Source organism: Loxodonta africana, chromosome 3 (genome assembly GCF_030014295.1).
Source record: "Loxodonta africana isolate mLoxAfr1 chromosome 3, mLoxAfr1.hap2, whole genome shotgun sequence".
Taxonomy (NCBI): domain Eukaryota; kingdom Metazoa; phylum Chordata; class Mammalia; order Proboscidea; family Elephantidae; genus Loxodonta; species Loxodonta africana.
In genome coordinates this window covers 212,439,413-212,460,103 of record NC_087344.1, presented here as the reverse complement: position 1 = coordinate 212,460,103, position 20,691 = coordinate 212,439,413, and the positions used below count along the sequence as shown (strand labels likewise).

Genomic DNA, 20,691 nt, shown 5'->3' with positions numbered 1-20,691 from the left:
GCCCCATAGCTGATCTGACCTCAGCTCTTGCTGCATTTCTGGCATGTCCCCTAAATGGCCTTTGCCTGAGTGTCCACCTGAAGCCTGTGGAGCAGGGTTTTCTGATTCCTGCTCCTTAAGTCTTGGCAGACTGCTCGCTCTCAATTTTGTGCTCACCGTACGTGAGAAGTTGTGGAGGCCAGGAAGTGGCCTGATTAAAAATCTCTGTACTGTGGGGAACCCTGTGGTCTGAACAGCCAGACTCGATTATCGATTAAACCAAAAGAGAGGCTAAAGGAATTCAGAAGATCTCTTGCATGCGTATTGTCTTGCTGCAAAATCTCATTTTGAAAGTCAAAATCTGAATATGACCTCTTTCCCCCGCCTCCACGGCATTTTTCTTTTACAGTCTTAATCTTTCATGAGCAGATGGATGCTTCTGGCCCACTAGGAAGAAATTTACTTCTTTGGGAAGGCAAAAGAGAAAAGTGGGTGGGGTGTGCATATATGTGTCAAAATATGATTGCTGTTACTACACTATTTTAAGGACTTGGGGCTTTTTCCCCTAAGATCATTAGGAAGTCATTGAATCAATTTTAGCAAGGATGTGGTAGATTCAGATTTGCGTTTTTATAAAGATCATGCTGACTGCTGTAGAGAATGAGTTGGATGGGGCAAGCTAGATGCAGGCAGCTCCGCTAGCAGATATTGGATAGTGGCCAAGGAGATAAATATAGACAGAGCTGAGAGATGGTTAGGAGACTGGGGACAGGTTTTGAAAATGTATCAGATGTGCGGTTGAAGGGGAGGTAGATATCAAGAAAGAGACTAAGTCTCTACCTTATATGACTGGAGAAAAATTCTGATATCATTTACTGAGAACAGGAGGAGACCCAGATATAGAGAGTGCTGAAAGATGAAAAATCCAATAGGACATTTGGAGTTTAAAGTGTCTTTGAGGAATGCAAATGGAGATGGCCAATGAATGATTGGATATTTGAGTCAGTAGCTCAGAGGAGGGCCATTGGTGTGTACATGATCGTTGCTGCACTCAAAGCAGATGTCTCAGGGAGGGCACACAAAGGAGAAGAGAAGTGGGCCTAGGGCCCTGCCTTGAGGAACTCAGGCAATGGAAGAAAGGACAGAGATATTGTAGTAACAAGAAGCGATTTATACTGAAGGAAGGTTTTTCTTATTAGAGTCCTTGGGTGGGGCAAATATTTAAGTGCTTGGCTACTAACTGAAAGATTGGCAGTTTGAATCTACTCAGGGGTGCCTCGGAAGGAAGGACTGGCAACTTACCTCTGGAAGGTTATAGCCACTGAAAACCCTGTGGAGTACTTCTGAAATACACGAGGTCACTATGAGTCAGAATGAACTCAATGGCAACTTTTTGTTGTTGTTGTTGTTATTAAAAATGGGTAAGACTTGGGCACATTTAAATATACAATTGTGAGATAGTGCCAAAGTGACAAGGGTCTGAAGAGGAGGGAGTGGATGGATTTGGAACACAGCTGCAGGGTTAGCCACAGAGAGGGAAGGAGCACCTCTTTCCTTGTCACATAAAGGAGGAAAACAAGGATAGGCATAGACAGATAAATCTGTAGGTGAGGATCCAAGGAGTTGAGGGAATCCTCTCTGATTGCTCCATTTTTGTTTTCATTTAAGAGACAGGGTCCTTTTGAGGGTAGAAAAGGGGAATTGGTAGTACAGGGGGCTTTAAGGAAGCGGTAAAAGAATATTGTTGAGGAAATGGAAGACTAGCAGACTGGGACTAATGGGGTGGATGACAGTATTTTATTGTGGCATTTCCGGCCTTAACTTTATGTATCTTTTTCCCTCTGAGTAGTATCTCTGACTCCTTCGCCCAGCCCCAAATACCCAGAGTCTACAGAATCTCTCCATTGGCTCCTTCCATCCCCCCGACCCCCCCGAAAAAAATTACTGTCCCAAATCTTAGAAAGTGACCCATCCCAGTGAATTAATAAATCTGTGGATCATTACTTAGAGGTCAGCCACTTGCTATTCAAATAGAACTTTAAAAACCAAACAAAATGAATAATCGTTTCCCTCAATTCTCTGTAGCAAATTGGAATTTTCCCCTTTAATCTTCTTCTTCCTTCTCCCCAAACTAGGTGTGCTAAGGTTTTCTTTGAATTGCCTGTCTGCTAAAAGATGAAGAGTCTCTGTGAGGGAAGAATGAGGTTATGAAAATGGCAAGGCTGGAGGAATCTGGGAACTCCAGCTGAGGCCATTGTAGGCTTTGCTAGCATTACAAGAAGGGGAGTCAATTGTACAAAAAGAACAAATATTTGAAAAGCGCTGTAATTTTAAAGCATCTAAAAGCAATTACATTGTTTTGGTCTGGGAGGAAAACATTAAAATGAAAAACTTCAGATTAAAAATGAAAATGGCTAATGCTAATAATGACAACCTTTATAATAAAAAAACCACTGCAAACAGAATGTATGCATGGCCTGTATAACCACTGTATCTTTGGGTATGTTTTAGCGTTCATTGAGGACACATTACCCATCTCCTGGAATGTACTAGCATGTGTTAGACACAGAATATGTTTCCTCTTATCCTGGAATTGTGATTAAAGTTCGAAGTTGAACACCCAAGGTTCTAAGCTCATTCTTAGTTCAGAGGACCATGGTCAGTTGCTGAGGCCAGCTATATCTTCAAAGGAAACATTTTGGTGAGAAGGTAGGACAATCATTTAATTTGAGTCCTGAAAAGAATGGAGGGAAATATTGTATCTGCCCCATTAGAAGCAATATCCAAAATGATGGTGACTGAGAGTTTTTCAAAACTGATGAAAGACATCAATCCATTGATTTAAGAAGCCAACAAATTCAAAACAAGATACCTGAAGAGAAAGCCACACACAAACACATCATAGTAAAAAGACCAAGGAAATACCTTGAATTGTCTTGAAAGGGGCAACAGTTAGACCAACAGCTAACTTGTCAGTCAACAATAGAAGCCCAAACCCAGATGACTGATATTTTTTAAAATCTGAAAGAAAACAAACCAACAAAACAAAAAACCAAACCAAATCAAAACAAACAAAAAAATCCTACCAACTTAGATTTCCATATCCAGGGAGAATAAAGATATTTTCAGACAAACAAAAAACTGAAAAATTTTGCCACCAGCAGATAGTAGTAAAGGAAATATTAAAGGATGAATCTCAGACAAAAGGAAAATGATGTTAAATGCGAAGTCGGAGATGCAGAAAAAATTTAAGATTAATGAAAATGGTAATATGTGGGTGATTGGAAATAAACACTGCTGTGTAAATCAGTCATTGTCATCAACGTCATCATGTCTTTTGGAATTTAAAAATATAGACAGAATTAAATCAGGACAACAACAGCATACAAGCAGAGTTGGGGTGGGAATCAGAGAATTGGAGTCACAGTGTTCTAAGGCCTTTGAATTGTCTAAAATGAGGATAAGTGTATTAATTAACAAAAGACATTGTTAAGCCTTAAGTGTATACTGTAATTTCAAGGGTAATCATTGAAAGAATTTAAAAAAAATTATATAATTTGGAAAGTAGTAGGGGAAAATGTGACTGATTAAAAAATAATCCAGGACAGAGCTGGAGAAAAATGTAGAACAAAATTCAAACTCACAAAAAAGGATCAGGCTTACTGGTCAGATAGAGACTGGAGAAACCCTGAGACTATGGTCCCCCGGTCACTCTTTTAACTCAGCACTGAAGTCACTCCTGAGGGTCAACCTTCAGCCAAAGATTAGACAGGCCCATAAAACAATAACGCATGTATACAAGACTAAATGGTAACACCAGCCCAGGGGTAAGGATGAGAAGGTAGGAGGGGACAGGAAAGTTGGATGAATGGAAATGGGGAACCCAAGGTCAAGAAGGGGAGAGCATTGACACATTGTGGGGTTGGCAACCAAGGTCACAAAACAAGATGTGTATTATGCATTTATTGAGAAACTGATGTGCTGTGTAAACCTTCATCTAAAGCACAATTAAAAAAAAAATCCAAATTGAAGCAAGAAAGAAGAGAAAAAAGGTTATAGACTAGGCAGGACAAACAGAAAGCGTATAATAAATGACAGGCTTAAATGCTAATCAGTAAACCAAATCAGCAGACTGTTTTAAAATGAAACTATATGCTGTTTATTAATAGAGCTAGCTGAGCAAAGATTCATCCTTTTACGGGGCTGTAAAACAATAAATTTCTGTTCTTTAAAGCCACCCACCTGGTGCTATTTTTCTGCGGCAACCCTAGGAGACTAAGACAATTATTTATAGAATTCTTCTTACAAGGGCAGAACACAGTCATTGCAAGCACACAGAATGTTTATAAAAATTCACCGTATACTGGGCCATAAAGAAAAACTAATACTATCTGAAGGGATTGCATATTACAGAATATGTGCACTGAACACAACACATTTTTTTTGCGAGAAAAAAAAAGATAACTAGAATATCTCTATGTATTTGGAAGTGAAAAACTACACTTCTAAATTATTTATGGACAAACAAGAATTGGATTTCAGAAAATCGACTGAATAACAATGAAAACATATGATTATATGAGGACGTAGCTAAACCAGTATTTAAAAAAAAAAACAACTATATTCCTAAATACGGGAATTTAGAAAAATAGCAAAATAACTCTCTACCAATAGAAGAACATAATGTAAAAGAAGATAATGTAAGATATATCAAAAGAAGGGATCACTAAAGCTAAAAAAGTTGACCCTAAAAAAAGGCTAATAAAATTGATACACAGCAAGAGTGATGAAACAGAGAGAAGGCATAAATAATCAGTTTCAAGAATAAAAAATAAGACATCACTACAGACCCTAGTGACGTTATGAAGGCAAGAGGATACTACGTACAATTTCATGCCAACGAATTAAAAAATTTAGGGGAAATGTACAAATTTCTAGGAAAAAATACGGGTAGTACGGGTGGCTCCACTGTCATCAAGGACTTAGACTCCTTCTGTCATGCTGCTTACCATCTTTGGCATGAGTTTTCCACCTAATGGTCCAGGGTGGCTGTTCAGCCTTCAGCCATCCCATGCATATTCTGGCCAGCAAGAAGGAAGAAGAAACAAAGAATGGTGTACTCCTTCCACTTAAGAATATTTCCTGGAATTTGCATATTACACTTCTGCTTACATACCACTGAGCAGAACTTAGTTATATTGTGTTTCTTAGTTGTAACAGAGACTGGTAAATATAATCCTTTCTCCCAGTGGCCATGTAGCCAGGTAAAACTTGCAAGTTTTATTCTTAAGAAAGAGTACATCTCTGCCGCTGATGAACATATTTCCAATAGATCCAGTGGACATTATGGAAGGTGGCTGGTCTTGAGATAGATTGCCACTATTTCACTGAAAAGAGTCCCTTTGCATTACTTGAGGCCACGCTTCCCCAGGTTGCTCCCACACAGTGGCTGAGTGTCTGACTCTCACTTGACGGAATTCCAGAAATAAGTGGCTACATAGAGTGGTTAATGTGCAAAGAAGTCTGAAGTACTAAAAGGAGGAAATGAGTCCCAACCAGAATGCCTATACATTTATTTATTTATTCATTCAGCAAATAGTTATTGAGTCTCTAAGAATATTCCAGGAACTGTTACAGATACTGGAGAAAGAGCAGTAGAAAAAACAGACAAATCTTAGCTCTCAGGAAGCTATGGAGAAAAACAAAGAAGAGAAGGGGATATGGAGAGCTAGGGCTTAGGAGGTGGTTTGCAATTTTTAGTGGGGTGGTTGGCAAAGGCCTTACCGAAAAATTGACGTTTGAGCTAAGATCTCAAGAAGGTGGAAACTGGGGTAGGAGGAAGAGGGTTCCAGGAAGAGAGAATAACAAGGACATTCCTAATTCTCTCCAATTCCCTAGGGATGACCTCAAATATGAGGAGAGAAAGGGATGGCGAGGGAAAAGTATTGGCAAAGTGGAAGGAACTGGACTGTAGAGAAGAATTCTGGAGGCAGAAATGGACTTTGTCCTTCTTAAATTCTATACCTAGTCTTAATTCAGAGGAAAAACAAAGTCAGCAATAATGAATTTTGATTTTATACTAGTTTATCTATTTTTGATTTTATAGACATTTACTCATTAAAGAAAATTTGAAAACCACACACACATCTCTAATCCCACCATCTTCACAGAATTGTTTTCATTTAAACATTTATTTTTTCTAGTCTTTATCTATATGCACACCTGTTTTGTCAACTCATAAAAGCCTTTATTGAGCCCAGATATAAGTCACACGGTAGGTACCATCCCTCCCAATTTCACTGAGCTAAGAATCTGAAGGTAAAAGTTGATGATTTCCAGAGAGGACCTGTGAAGGATAGTGAGAGGGTTTAGCCAACTACAAAGTTAGAACGTCCCCACAAGACTGCTCTTACTTCAGACACTCACTCAGCCATTGTCTGGGAGCAACCTGGGCAAGTGCGGGCTCAAGTAATGCAAATGTGGCAGTGGATTGCTGAGCACAGCCCTGGGGCCCCTGCTCACTTCTGTTTCCTGTAGTTGGATGTCTGCGAGTAGGTGCTCACGGTTGCCACATAACCTTCAAGTGTTGTCTAACCAAACCACAGAGAGGTATGAATGCTTATCTCTTTGGTTGCTAACTGTGATCTTTAACCAAAACCACTTAAATTCAGGAAAGAAAAACTTTCAAATTATGTAGACCTGACTTCAAAAGAAGGAAACAGTGGCAGCAAAATGATGCAAGTGCGCTAGACAAGGTAGTTCTTGAGTCTTTTATTAGCACCATCATACTCCATGTTCTTCACCCTTCGTTCTTTCTATCTCTCTCCTAAGATGCTAAGTAGAAATTCCAAATATTTTATCTTCAGTCATAGGTTATAATTGCTTATACTTCCCCCAAAGATTGGCTTGCATATTTTTCCTTTGAGGAGTGGAGTGGGATAGAAAAAGAATAAAGCTAATATAATATTTAGACTATAGTTACCCATAAAGTCTTTGCAGAACTCTGAGTCGATGATGGCCTGAGATGGTGTTTATTGTCCTGGAATGACCACTGGACCCAGAGTCAAGAAACCCAAGTCCTAGTTATTGTTTTGCCTCTTAGCTGCTGCATGATCTTGAACAGTTTGCTTCCTTCTTTGGGGTTTAATTTAATTTCCTCAGCTGCAGAATGAGAACCAGACAATACAATCTCCAATTTTCTCCAAAAGATTAATATTCAATAATTGTTACTGTTACCTGTTGCTGTTGAGTTGATGCTGACTCATAGCGACCCTATAGGACAGAGTAGAACTGCCCCATAGAGTTTCCAAAGAGCAGCTGGTAGATTCAAACTACCGACCTTTTGATTAGCAGCCGAGCTCTAAACCACTGTACCACCAGGGCTCCAATATTCAATAATGTTCTGTATTTCCAGATGGCAGTTATATATAGGAAAGGCAGTGGATTGGAAATCGAATGTCCTCAAGTTTCACTAATAGTTTCTGCTTTTTGTTTGGATTATAACAACTGCATTTCTTCAGTCCTGAACTATAATTGTTTATTGATGTGTCTGCCTCTCGCACCTGACTGTGTTTTTGGAAGGCAGGTTCTCTCTCTTTCTCTCATCTGTGTTCACCAGTGTCTTACACAACGCCCAGCACACAGCTAGTGTTGGTGAGTGTTGGTGAATTGGTATAAGGAAATAGTGATTTTCAGTGTCTACATGTGATTAACATGATAAACAGAGAAGAGATTGAAGTTGTAAGGATTTCATTTTACTGGTATCCACAATCGAGACCCATGGAAGCAGCAGTCAAGAAATCAAATAACGCATTGCACTGGGCAAATCTGCAAAAGACCTTTTTAAAGTGTTAAAAAGCAAAGACGTCAGCTTAAGGACTAAGATGCGCCAGACTCAAGCCGTGGCTTTTTCAATCACCTCATATGTATGCAAAAGCTAGACAATGAATAAGGAAGACCAAAGAAGAATTGATGCCTTTGAACCATGGACTGCCAAAAGAACGATCAAATGTGTCTTGGAAGAAATGCAACCAGAACGCTCCTTAGAAGCAAGAATGGCAAGACAATGTCTCACATACTTTGATCATGTCGTCAGGAGGGATCAGTCTCTGGAGAAGGACATCATGCTTGGTAAAGTAGAGGGTCAGTGAAAAAGAGGAAGACCCTCAACGAGATGGATTGACACAGTGGCTGCAACAATGGGCTCAAGCATAACAACAATCATGAGGGTGGCACAGGATTGGGCAGAGTTTCGTTCTCTTGTACATAGGGTCACTATGAGTCAGAACTGACTTGATGGCACCTAACAACAACAACAACAACATGTGGTTAGCACTGGGGGAGTCAATGTGACATAGACAAGAAAATATGGGCTTGACATGCCTGGATTCAAATCCTACTTGTGCCACTTGCTAGCTGTGGGACTCTTAAGGATTGATTGTGTCTCCCCAAAAAGATGTTGACGTCCTAACCCTTGGTACCTGTGAATGTGACCTACTTTGGAAATAGGGTCTTTGAAGATGTTATCTGTTAAGCTAACATGAGGTCATACCAGAGTAGGGTGGGTCCTAATCCAGTCTGAGTGTCGTTCTTAGAAAAGAGGAGAAGAGACACAGAGAGACAGAGGACAAACTTTGATATCAAGTTTCACCTACAAGCCAAGGAACTGCTGGGGCTACCAAAAGCTGGGAGAAACAAGAAAGTATTTTCCTCTAGAGGCTTTGGGAAGAGAATGGCCTGACAGACCCAGTGATTTAGATGTGTAGCCTCCAAAACCGTGAGACGATAAATTTCTGTTCTTTCTCTCTCTGTCTCTCTCTCTTTTTTTTTTTTTTTTTAGCAATAACTCCCCATTCCTCTTTTTCTCAGCCTCTGGCAACCACAAATTTACTTTTGTCTGGAAAGATTTGTCTATTCTAGATACTTCACGTAAGTGGGATCACACAATATTTGTCCTTTTGTGTCTGGTTTATTTCACTCAGCCTAATGTTTTCAAGGTTCACCCACGTTCAGCATGCATCAGGACTTCATTTCTCTTCATGGCTGAGTGAGAGCCCATTGTATGTATGCACCACATCGTGCTCATCCGTCATCTGTGGATGGACACTTGGGCTCTTTCCACCTTTTGGCTATTGTGAACAGCGCTGCAATGAACACTGGTATACAAGTGTCTGCTGGGAGTCCCTGCTTTTTGGGGAACTAGAAGTGGAATTGCTGAGTCAATATGGAAACCCTGGTGGCGTAGTGGCTAAGTGCTGTGGCTGTTAACCGAAAGGTCGGCGGTTCAAATGCACCGGATGCTCCTTAGAAATTCTGTGGGGCAGTTCTACTCTGTCCTATAGGGTTGCTATGAGTTGGAATCGACTTGATGGCAGTGGGTTTTTGGTTTTGGTGGTAATTCCATGCTTAATAATTTTTACGAACCGCCAAACAGTTTTCCACAGTGACTGTGCCATTTTCCACTCCAACCATTAATTTCTCCACGTCCTCACTAAGAGTTATTATCTTCCGTTGTTTTTGATAATAGTCGTCATAGTGGATGTGAAGAGGAATTCCTGTTCTTATATGCCCCCCAGTTTGTGGTATGTTGTCACAGCACCCTGGGAAGCTAAGACAGGGACCTTGGAGAAGTTACTTAACTCTTGGAGTCTCCATTTCATAACTGTAAGATGAATATAGTAATTCCTGCCTGGAAAAGTGTTGTGAAATTGAGACTTCATGTATTAAGTGCCTCACAGAGCACCTGGCACATGGTGAATGCTGCTTTCAAGGCCTTGTCACCTTTGTCTGTGGCCACCAAGCTAAAGGCTAGGAGAAGGGAAGGCTAGGGATTAGCAATTAAATTAATCCACACCGAAGAATTTGAGGATATTTTGGTCTACATTTTGTATTCAAGATCTTAATTCTCTACTGTATTTTACCAGTGAGCACAGACGTAAGTAGTCTTTGAACTGGCAGTACCGTCATTTGTCTCCTGCTGAGACAAACAGGCAATTTCTAAGGAGCTCTCAGCGCCTTTGTAGAAAGGTGCAATGCAGAGCTTTGCTGCAGTGAGTCTGCAGACAGGCTATTGCTGCGGAAGTGTCTCAGACACCCTGGAGCTGGCTTTGCTCAGTTGCTGTTTAGCATATTCATGAAAGGGCATCAGGAATTGTCTTTTTCACTTTGAAACTGATACTGTCAATAAACTCCTGTAGAGCAAGTCAGGCACTTTTCCTGCTGAGCTCTTCAGTATCATTTGGAAAAGCACCTTACCAGTGGAGTGACGGTACCTGCCCCTTTGTGTGATCTTGGGCATGATGTGAATTACCTACAGGTAATTGCCACTCTACCCAGCTAGCTTCCTCCTGTCTGTAGAAGGAGAAGAACTAAAATAAGAAACAGGCTGCTCCGATGGAAAATGCATTCAGGTTTACTAACCTGGGACTTTCTGATTCCAGACTGATATTATTGCTATTGGGCTTTAAATGTGTCAGTGAAAAGAGATACAGGAAAAATAATATCTATCTCTAATCCTCAGGGAAGAAACCCTGGTGGCACAATGGCTAAAGCACTCAGCAGCTAACTGAAAGGTCGGTGGTTCCAACCCACCAGCCGCTCTGAGGGAGAAAATGTAACCGAATGAGAGTTCTTGTCCTGTCCTATTAGCCGATTGAAATAAGACGGATGCCACACCACCAGTTGCAAAGGAAACAGAAAGTGGAAATTTACCGTTTGTGCAAACAAGGAACAACAGGGGGCTTAGTAGCTGAAAGACCACGTGCTCACTGTCTAAGGGGGTTGGGGAGATTTTTATTTCTAGTGGCGTCTGGGGGTTGGGTTTGGTGCCCGGAAATCTCCGGCCTTAGCCCTTCCATGTCCACATTTGGAGCTCTGGATGTTGAATCATGTTGGTGATGTTCAGGTCCAAGGACAGATTGAGGACACAGCTCTTCTGGTCCTGCGTATGTTCCAAAATCCTGGTTTGCGCATGCATGGGGTTCTGGGACCAAATTCAAACTGCGGTTAGGGCCACAGGGTGGTTGGGCCAAACCGCAGTTAGAAGCCCTGGCTTGTTTGGCTTAGAGGGGGAACCAAGGAGGAGCCGGGGGAAGTCTTGACCAAAGCTTCAATCCCCCCTCTAATAGGTTCGTTTTAATCTTAAAAGGGGTTTAGAATCTCATCTTCTATAGCTTCTTCTTGCTGGCTAGGGGCGCTGGCGTAGAGCTGGGCTCTAACTGGAACCTGCTTGGGGGAGATGGGGTGATATCTCCATTGCAGCATTATCTGCAGTTGGAACTTCTGGAAGACACAAACATTACTAAAAGGTTAAACAAACAAGGCCTGAATACAAGCAGCAGGATGACCATGGCCAAGGATCTTAGAAGGGCAAGACACTCTGTTAGTTACAGGATTGTCGCCTTTACTATATCCCAGATATCTTGTGAAGTTGAACTTGTGTAGCCATTTACTATGAAGGGGCTCGAACCCTCAACAAGGGGCCAGGAGCCCTATTACTGCACCTGCCACAGTTAGGATTAAATCCAGTGCCCTCTTTAGTCTACAACCTGAGGCTCGACTGGAGGCCCAGTACATGCGGACACTGGTGCCTGAGAGGAACAAAAGTCCTAGGGAACCTTGGCTGGTGGTTGTGACAGGGCCAATGTAAGGAGCTGTCCATCCACAGCCAGGATAACGACAAGCTGGGCTGCGGTCACCCAGGCATGAGCTGGACCCACATGCTCAGACACATCCACCAGGGGAACACAAAGTTTCAGTGACCCCACAGTCACCGGAGGTGGTGCCAGCTGACTCAAGCCAAGTGCCGCTCCACAAGTTCTGAGCCAGGGGACCACAAAGCCCAGGTCGGCACACTCGGCACATGGGGCTTTGGCATTTTTTCCTTGTGGCATTGTAAATGTGTTTGGAGGTAAATGGGTGTGCCTGAGGTTGTAGGTCCCATGTGGTTGGGCAAGGAATAGCCAAGGAGCAAATAAAAAGTTCTTGGGAAATTCTTGGATATCTTCTCTCAGTAGGTGTCCCTGTGCGACAGACTTGGTTGGTCAGATTAGTCTGCAGATAAGTTGTCTCATTCCAGTTGTCTGGGGTTTTAGCAGTGGAGTCAGTGAGACCCTGGGTAGTCTGTTGGACTAAGTCCCTATTGTAGTTAATGAAAGATGGGCCCAGGGGGAGGCCCTTCACATGGGGATTCTAGTGGTGTAATTTAGTAAGTGGGGGCACCTGGACTGGGACTGTCTCTACATTGTCTTTAGTTCTGGTAGTGGGGGTGAAACAGACCCAGTGATCTTTTAAGTGGAGAGCGTTTGAGGTGCTTATGAGATAATTATCCTGTTATTCTGGGTGCCCTGCTTTTCCTCTAGAGAGACATAGGAAATAAACAAGCAGGATATAAGGTGACATATAGGTAGTAAACGCGAACAGAGTCATGAATAACAACCTGTACAATCCCCAGGGGTTGAAAATCAACTGGCGCAACTGCCTATCACTTTAAATCCTCAGAAGCCTGAGTGTCTCAATTCTTACTGTCCTGCCAATTCTTACTGTCCTGCTAATTCTTACTGTCCTGCAGGGCTTGTTGGTCTGTATCATGAGTAGGAGCTGGCTCGATGCAAGAGTGATGGACTCACACTCCTTTTCTGGCGATCTTGATTGTAGTGCTGGGGGTTTGTTTTCCTGCAGGATCTGTAGTGCTCCAGGTCTTGACATGGAGAAAGAGACTTCAGGTTGTGGAAGGGTCCGCCATGTTGTGTACCCGTAAACAGTGAGATAGCTGTTTAATTGCGAGATAGCTTTGTGCATGTCTTTAGCCTCCAAGGTATTCTCAGGACCCGGAGTAATCAAGCCCTCCCACAAGTTACGGAGGAGGAGCTACCCATACATAAGCTCAAAAAGGCTTACCTTAAGTTTGGTTTGAGGTGCAACCCTAGTTCTGAATAGAGCCAAGGGAAGGGTCTTAACCCGTGTTAACTAGGTCTTCTAGCAAGGTTTGGCCTGGTGGGCTTCAATAGTCCAGTTTACCTTTTTCTGGCAATCGTCTTCCAGGACATGTTCCTGGTGCTTAGTCCCCTCTTATGCTGCCAATAAGATCTTGTTGCCTGTTTTTTTTTTTTCCAAGTAGTGGTCTTTAATACTGAGAGGGACCACACAGAGTGACAAGTAGTGCAGAGCCAGCTGCTCACGAGACTCTAAAACCTGATCCAGTAGCAGGATAAATATATTTACATTTAGGTTTTTCCTGGAAATACAGGACAGTTCAGTCTGGAGCCATCCCTCCCTTTCTTCTCTACCTTTCTACTTCCTTCTTACCTTTTTTCACCTCCTTATTCTTTCTTCTTTTCTCCTTGTTTTTCTTTCTCTAGCTATTCTACTTCTTTTCTTTCTTATCTGCCTTTTCTTTCTCTCCCTTTCTGTTTTCTCTTCATTCTTCTTGCTCTACCCTTTTACTCCTCCAAGCCTCATCAGTTGTTTCTTCCCTGTCTGGCCCATATTTTTGCAACTCTGAAGGTCTTCTGTAGCTTGTAGCAAGCTAGAGTCAGTCACTACTACTGGGGTCACATTTCTCACTGGCCACTTGGCCTCTAAGTTGGCCTTTTGGTGGCCTTGGGCCACTACTGTATCTTTCTGTCAATGTCCTTTCCAGTGTACTACAGCCAGAGCGGCAGGGAGTGACACTGCCTCGAGGGGTTGTAAAATCTGTCGGCGGTGTTTGATTTCTTTACTGGCCCAATTTAAGAGCCCTCTTTGCTTCCACAAAGTCCCGTATATGTGTGAAACTGACAACAAGTACTCCGAATCTATATATATAGCCACTGGCTTGGACTTGGCCAGCCACAGGGCCTGGATTACCACAACCAGCTCAGTTTTCAGGCCGAGGTTCCATTTGGGAGAGCATTTGCCTTGAGGACCTTGGTGTGGCTGACAACTGTGTAGCCTGCTCTCCTCTGGCCACCTTTGATGAAGCTACTCCCACCTATGAAGATCTCTAAAGCGACATCTGCTAGAGGTTGACTTTTGTGGGTCTGGAGAGTTGGCATGGACCAGGCCCACTATCTGGACATAGTCATGGTGGATGGAATCTCCCAGGGACAGAGTGGGAAGAGGGGTGGCTGGATCTGGAGTGGCAGCAGATTGGCCTGATGCACTGGGATTACCAACTAGAGAGGTCTAGTACTGAGTTATTGGTACTCGCGATCTCTCAGGACACTCTCTCTGCCAGTGGCCCTCCTGCTCACAATATGCACACTCGTTCTTTCCCGGCAGGGGTTGGGGCTGGGCCTTGCTAGGGTCTGAGGGTCTTTTCCTCCTAGGTGGTGTATACCATTTCTGTATTGTTGCTGCTGTTGCCCATAGGGCAACCTGGCACTTCCTGCCTTTGTCTTCTTCCCTGTTGTTATAGACCTTGAATGCCAACTCGACTAGGTGTTCAATACTCATAGTTACTTCTCCCTCTATTTTGCCAAGTTTGTTTCCAATATCAGGGGCACATTGTCTTATAAAATACTATTGACCATGTGGATGAGGGGAGCAAAGGAGAGAAAAGAAGAGGCAACCTGGGGTCTGTAGACTGGTTTCCCCCTTGACTTTGTGACCGGCCAGCTATGAGATTTTGGGAATATCAGTTAATCTCTCTGGACCTTAGTTTCTTCATCTGTACAGTGAGGACACTCTTAAGAGACCATTTTAACAGGAAGTTAGGATGTTCAGAATGGGGCAATACACCAAGCTCTCACAAAAAGCATTCTGCTGGTGCCACGAGCTGGATGTTGGATTAACTGGGCACGTTGAGAAGCACCTCAGTAATTCCTGTATTCATGTTGTCTGGCTATTGCTGCCTCCCCTCACATATTGAAAGCACGTCTCTTTCATTTTTCAGATGAGAGAGCTGAGGCAGCTTATGCTGTTGACTGGCCATGGACAATTACTTCTTGCTGGTAATTTGCAGGGCAAATGCATTGCCAGTGAGTGACAGCTGATGTCATGGTGCCTGGAATAATTACCAGGAAGACAGAGAAGGCAGCCTGCCTTTGCTTTACTAGTGATCAGCCCCTGATGAGGTTTGTGTGGCTGCTAATGGTTTTTGTTAACTTTGAGGGAAGTTGGACTGCAGATTAATTTCAGTATGTTTCTTCCTGACATTTCTCATTTAAAAAGCACTAAAATTTTAAAGCGAACAAAAAATAAAAATATCCACTTTACTCAAGGGGAAAATTGCCTCTTTATAGACATGCTTTCTTAGGAATATTGACTTCTTCACTTGACCGAGGTGTTTGTCGGGCATGAGTTCCCTAACTGACCTGCATTCCTCCTCCCAGTACTTCTGCCCTGCCCAGGTGCTTTCTTCTCTCTTGTCTCTGAAATTATTTTCTCTAATTTTAAAAGTAATGCATATCCATTGTACAAAATTTGGAAAATGTAGAGATGTAACAGAAGAAATAAAATCACTCATAATCACACCACCTAGAGACAACTACTGTTAAATTTTGAGGTCTTTCTTCCTGAGTTTTTTCTAGGTACACTTTTTTTTTTTTTTTTTTAAAGAAAATTGGGATTCTAAGGAGCCCTCATTGGTAAAGCACTTGGCTGCTAACTGAAAAGTTGGCAGTTTGAAGCAACCCCACGGCTCTGTGGAAGAAGAGACCTGGTAATCAGCTTTTGTAAAGATTATAGCACAGAAAACCTCATGGGGCAGTTCTATTCTGTCACATGCGGTCACTATGAGTCGAAAATCAACTCAAAGGCAGCTAACAACAACTGTATATTGCGGTTTTAAATAACACTGTGATGAAATGTGTTCCTTTATCTGGCCTTTTGCCTTGGTTCTTTGGAAAAACAGTTTAAGGGATTTTCCCCCTAAGCCCTGAGGAGTTACCTCGGCCCCAGTTTTGTGCCCCAGAGGGTGTGTTACTTTTGTCCAGATTGATTGACATTTCCTCGGTAAGTTGCCAACAACTTGTGGTTTGATACTTTCTGTCTGCCCTGGGCTGCAACCTGCACTGTGACTGGTGTGCACCTTGCAGGGTTGCTCAATAGACTATGTGAATCAGGTGAGTTGTAACCCAGCCAAGCCTGCTATGCAAATGAAGTATCTGTGGCTTACCAAGACAGGATTGGTGAATTTGTGGCCCTGGTAGAACCATGCTTTGAAATTTATATGGAGTTTGTGTATATATACAGCCAATTCCGGAGAGATTTGGCAGACAGAAAGAAGCAAGAAGCAGCAGAGAGAGAGGAGGCAAGAGACCTCCTAAAAGAGCTATAACACTGGTCAAGGGCTGTCCACTGAAGATAGTGAGAGGCCTGCAAGGGACCCAGTGGCAGAGCTGGTATCAACAGACGGGAGGGTCAAAAGGTGGCTGTCCTGGGGGTGCTGAGAGGAGATGTGTACTCAGGGGGCTGTGAGGAGGCCTGCATGGCTGAGAGGAGCTGAGAGAGCTGTCCTACATTAAAGAAGGGAGACTTTGCCTGCATGCTTCCTGATCGTGATCCTGAGTTGTACCCTGTTCCTTAATAAACCACTTAACTGTAAGTTTGGTCTGTGAATTCTGTGTGGCTGTTGCAATGAGCTATCCAACCCAGAACAGAAGCAGAGAGCTCTGTGGGAGGGAGGGCTGGTGTCAGAATTGGTAAAAAAGCTGGGAGAGTGGCAGTATGTCTGACCTCCACCTCACAGGGATCAGGCATGGGCTGATCTTGATTAGAATGATCCCCCCAAAGGTAGCTTTCAGCGATACTGCTGATACACCACTACTCCTTCCACCATTTTATGATCGCTTTTAAAAATTTTAATATTATACCATAGCATTTTCTACACCATTTAATATTTTTGAGAACCCTGTTTTAGTGACAGTATCACATTTCTCAAGTTGAAAGAACTGAAGAAAAAATTCAAACCTCGAGGTGGATTTTAAAGGGTTTTATGGGTGGTGCGCGCGGTGTCCACGGAGAGAGGCTGAGCGGTCGGAGCTGCGGCCGGAGCCCCCCGGGCGGCGAAGATGTGGGCTTCGCTAGTCCGAGCCACTGTCCGGGCTGGGAGCAAGAGGACGCTGCAGCCCGCCCGGGCCGCCCTCCCCCGACACCTTCAGCAGTCCACCAGATAAAACAGCCTCTTAGAGATAAGCCTGAACGTGGGTCAGAGTGTTCATCGAAAAGAAAGCACAGCTAACCCTTTTAGGAACGGAAATGGACTATGCAGAAGACAAATTATCCAGTGAGTTTGTGTTCAGTAACCCAAACATCAAAGGAACGTGTGGCTGTGGAGGAAGCTTTAATGTCTGAAACCTCGGGACGACTCTGGCTGTGGGCTCCAGGGACGCTCACAGGAACCTCGGGTTTACTGAGGGACTGTCACAATCCTGGATTCACAATGCACGGCCGCCTTTTGAGGAAAAGAAAAGTAACGCATCTGAAAACGAAGCCACAGTGTTGAATTCGAGAAGATGTGACGCTTGTTTCCTCCTTAGGGGACAGGGAACAAGGAGCCATTGTTCTCGTTGGATCATTTTTCTCTTCTGTAAAGACAAAAGAATCCTTCCCAGTACTTAATTTCTTGTATCCTTTGTGTTAGAACCAGTCTCATCAAAGTCGCCTTCCTGGTGGCGTTTCAGGAAACGTCTTCTTCCTGGGTGTGTGCTCGTTAGGTCTTTATTGAAAGCCTGAACTGCACAGCTCCTTAGGCATTCCCCAAACAAGCTGATGACCCTTAAGACTTCTTAGAACTGTCCTCCAGAAGAACTCCGAATGCTGGTGGCAAAAGGTAAAAATCACTCCACCCACCTGTTTTCTTAATCCATTCGCATCTCCACCCTAAATGCCTGCTCAAAGATTGGATCTTGAGCTGACTTCAATTCTTTTCATTCAAAGGACTCTTAAAGCCATCCAGCCCACCCCTCAGTTCTGTAGCCGAGGAAGCCAAACCCCAGGGAGGCTAAGGCTCGTCCACCCTCACGCTGCAAGTTAGGGGCAGAGCCAGGCTCTAGGCCTCATCTCCCTGTCTTTGTTGGTGGGCAGTCCTCTAGGCTCTCATGCCATCAGAGACCTTACGTGGGTGGCCTGGCTTTTCCGTCTGGTCCACATTTGGGTAATATTTTTTAGTAATTTGATATAGATCATGGTAATTTTATTTTAATTCTGAATTGGAAGAATCCTAAAACCCATTTATGTGGATTACCTTTTTTTTTTTTTTTTTTTTTAGAACTATGAAGCAGTGGTTTACCCTAGCAGGGAAGACCTAGCAACCCAGAGTTAGTCTTTGGAACGTAGGTCTTTTCTGAAAATTCCCAGTGTGCTGGCACTTTCTGCATCTTAAATCCAGTCGCAAAATTTTAAACCTGACGTTTTGTCCTAGCATTTTTATCACCAACTTTTCTTAAATAGTGTTCACTTTGTCATTTAGTTATTGATTTTCCCAGGTTTGACATACAAGTACTCTGTGAGTTGGCATATATGTTTTTTTTGAAAGCAGATTCTCGTGAATTGAAGTAGTGCTGTTAACCTTTACGTTTGCCCTGTTCCCTGAAGCGCCCAGCACAAATGCACCAAACCTAGGGCTCATATCAGTGCTCCTGAGTTTGTATCATTACCAGAATTGTTGATCCACTTATAATTTGTGCAGTACTTAATTATGTAGAAATTGAGTTGTCAATAAAACATGTGGCCTCTCCGTGATCAAAAAAAAAAAAAAAAAAAGCATTTTATGGGCAAAATATTGAATGATGCAGGAAGCATCAAAAGAAGATGAAAGGAATACACAAAGCCACTCTACCAAGAAGAATTGGTTGACATTCAATGGAGATGTTTCAACAAACGGATGCACTGCTGGAGGTGTCCACTCATCTATGCCAAGAAATTTGGAAGACAGCTACCTGTCCAACTGACTGGATGAGATCCATATTTGTGCCCATTCCAAAGAAAGGTGATCCAACAGAATGCACAAATTATTGAACAACATCATTAATATCACATGCAAGTAAAATTTTGCTGAAGATAAATTCAAAAATGGTTGAAGCAGTACATCAACAAGGAACTGCCAGAAATTCAAGCCGAATTCAGCAGAGGATGTGGGATGAGGGACACCATTGCTGATGTCAGATGGATCTTGGCTGAAAACAGAGAATACCAGAAAGATGTTTACCTGTGCTTTATTGACTATGCAAAGGCATTCGACTGTATGAATCATAACAATTATGGGTAACATTGTGAAGAATGGGAATTCCAGAACACTTAATCGTGCTCTTGAAGAACCTGTACATAGACCAAGAGGCAATCATTCAAACAGAACAAGGGGATACTAAAATCAGGAAATGTGTGTGTCAGGGCTGCATCCTTTCACCATACTTATTCAGTTTGTATGCTGAGCAAATAACCCGAGAAGGTGGACCATATGAAGAAGAACAGGGATCAAGATTGGAGGAAGACACATTAACAACCTGCATTATGCAGATGACACAACCTTGCTTGCTGAAATTGAAGAGGACTTGAAGCACTTATGAAAATCAAAGATTATAGCCTTCAACATGGATTATACCTCAACATAAAGAAAACAAAAATCCTCACAACTGGACCAATGAGCAACATCATGATAAATGGACAAAATTTTGAACTTGTCAAGGATTTCATTTTACTTGGATTAATAATCAATGCCCATGGAAGCAGTCAAGAAATCAAATGATGTAGTGCATTGGGTAAATCTGCTGCAAAAGAATTTTTTTAAAGTGTTGAAAAGCAAAGATGTCACTTTGAGAACTAAGGTGTGCCTGACTCAAGCCATAGAGTTTTCAGTCACCTCATATGCATGCGAAAGTTGGACGATGAATAAGAACAAGGAAGACCAAAGAAGAACTGATGCCTTTGAATTACGGTGTTGGTGAGGAATCTTGACTATAAGATGGACTACCAGAGAACGAACATGTCTGTCTTGGACGAAGCACAGCTAGAGTGATACTTGGAAGGGAGGATATGAGACTTCCTCTCATGTACTTTGGACGTGTCCTCAGGAGGGACCAGTTGCTGGAGAAGGACATCGGCTTGGTAAGGTAGAGGGTAAGGGACAAAGAAGACCCTGGACTGGATGAACTGACACAGTAGCTGCAACAATAGGCTCGAACACAGCAACGGTTCCGAGGACGGCACAGGGCCAGGCAGTGTTTTGTTCTGTTGGGCACAGGGGCGCTATGAGTGGCCACTGCCTCGGTGGCACCTAACAACGACAACGACAACAACAGCAGCAGCATCACATTGTATTGTTTGATTGCACTATAATTGTATTATAATGTTATAAGTAATTCTTCTATCACCTGGCATTTAGGTTTGTCACCGGTACTCTTGGTCCTATTCTTATCTCCCTTGAACTTTTGTTATCCTTTCAAGCATCCCTCTTTTCTTTGATCACTGCTTTGTCTTTCTTCATTGGTGCCTTCCTCTGTGGCTTCGCACATCTCCAGACACACCGGTGTGTTTTTACACTTGTCTGTAATAGGCTGTATCTAGGGCCTTTTTTGTACTTTTCTATTTTCATAATTTTAGATTTTCCCCATTTTGGTTGCTCTTCTTTTTATAGCATCTCAGATAACCTATAGCACAGCTCTGAGCCTGTCACTGCCCTTGATGATCAGACCCCAACCTAGCTTCCCAGTCTCACGCGCCTTCTGTGCGTTCCCCACGGGCTAACCTAATTGTACCGCACCAGCTCCTCCACACACACTCCCAGGCATCCTC

At 42.9% G+C, this 20,691-nt stretch overlaps 1 pseudogene; it reads left to right on the top strand.

The window, feature by feature from the left end:
- The first annotated feature begins 16,970 nt into the window (after positions 1–16,970).
- On the top strand, positions 16,971–17,685 carry LOC111751939 (iron-sulfur cluster assembly 1 homolog, mitochondrial-like; annotated as a pseudogene).
- Positions 17,686–20,691: the final 3,006 nt, after the last annotated feature.